Genomic DNA, 1,818 nt, shown 5'->3' on the forward strand with positions numbered 1-1,818 from the left:
AAAATTATTTGGACAAAAACCTCTGACTCCCGAGTCCTGTGGAGCTCAGTGAATAGGAATAACTATAGGTGAGTTTGCCCACACAAGAGGTAAAAGTGAATTGTAAAGGCTTCAAAGCCTATGTAGATAAACAGCGTGCAGTTGGCCCGTTAGGTCAATTAGTTAGAGCCTGGTGCTGATAATACCAAGGTCTGGGGCTCGATCCCTGTGCCAGCAAAAAATAGAGAATAAGTAGTGCACGGGCATGACATAGACAGCCAGAGCACTCATTATGGCTGAGAGCATCCCCAAATCAGAGGAATGTGGGGGAGCTGGATGGGACCCAGGGACTGAGGCCCCCCCGATGGAGAGCACAGGCCCACACTTGGGAATAAGGTTTGCCTGACGTGCGGGCGACAGGAGAGGCAAGGGCCCCTGTCTGTAGTCACTCTGACCTCCACTCCTTGGACTAAGTGGATGCTCCCTTCACAGCACACTCTTCTCTCTGGACGACTGGGCTCAAGGCCAGCCCGTGGCTGCCCCACAGGGCCCTCCCCCCAAACACACAGAGAACCCTCCACTCCCACACCCACTGAGATGTCAGCTGGGGGAGAAGCAGTGAGCCCTTCCTGGAGTCTTACAGTGAAATCTCCAGTCCTCTACCTGTAGTCATCCTGACCCCCTACAGAGGCAGTTCCCAAAGGCAGCAGTGACAGTTGATCCCCAGAACCAACCCCCCAACCCTGAAAGGGGCCTGGGAGCACGCCGTTTCTGACGTGGGAGAGACAGCTGTATGGAGAGGGCTTCCTGACAGGAGTTGTGGCCTTCAGCTGAGGAACATGTGCGGTCCAGGGGGAATTGGCAGGGGGCAGGATAGAAAAAAGTCTCCCAATCCCCCCTTCTGCCCTCAGATCTCCTGCATGTACCCTCCATTAGCCAATTAAGTGCTCAGCTGAATACTTCTACTAAAAGTTATTTGTTGTTCATCTTAAAATCAAGTTTAACACTGCCCCACAGGGCCCTCCCCCCAAACACACAGAGAACCCTCCACTCCCACACCCACTGAGAAGTCAGCTGGGGGAGAAGCAGTGAGCCCTTCCTGGAGTCTTACAGTGAAATCTCCAGTCCTCTACCTGTAGTCATCCTGACCCCCTACAGAGGCAGTTCCCAAAGGCAGCAGTGACAGTTGATCCCCAGAACCAACCCCCCAACCCTGAAAGGGGCCTGGGAGCACGCCGTTTCTGACGTGGGAGAGACAGCTGTATGGAGAGGGCTTCCTGACAGGAGCTGTGGCCTTCAGCTGAGGAACATGTGCGGTCCAGGGGGAATTGGCAGGGGGCAGGATAGAAAAAAGTCTCCCAACCCCCCCTTCTGCCCTCAGATCTCTTGCATGTACCCTCCATTAGCCAATTAAGTGCTCAGCTGAATACTTCTACTAAAAGTTATTTGTTGTTCATCTTAAAATCAAGTTTAACGGGTGTCCTGTGTCCTCATTCACTAAACCTAGCAGAGCCCTAAGCAGAGGCTTCCCCCGCAACCCTCACACACACTTGGGAGCCCAGCAGGGTGAGGCACCCTGAGCATGGCAGGAGGCCAGCCCCTGAGCAGGGATGGAGCCCCTCTGTGCACCCCAGGCACTAACCCACAATGTAAAATGCCAGGCCTGTGTCTCTCTTACCTGCCTGCCTCACCCACTTGTGGGCAACATATATGAATAAACAACAACCATCATAGAAGGTTGATTGCTCCAAAAATGCCCTTAAAAAAGCTGAAAGTACCTTGGGAGTGCGGTGGCGCTCCCGCTGAGGGTTCGGATCCCACATACAGACCGGTTCCCGC

The sequence above is a fragment of the Galeopterus variegatus genome, unplaced genomic scaffold (genome assembly GCF_000696425.1).
Source record: "Galeopterus variegatus unplaced genomic scaffold, G_variegatus-3.0.2 Scaffold1143, whole genome shotgun sequence".
Lineage (NCBI taxonomy): Eukaryota > Metazoa > Chordata > Mammalia > Dermoptera > Cynocephalidae > Galeopterus > Galeopterus variegatus.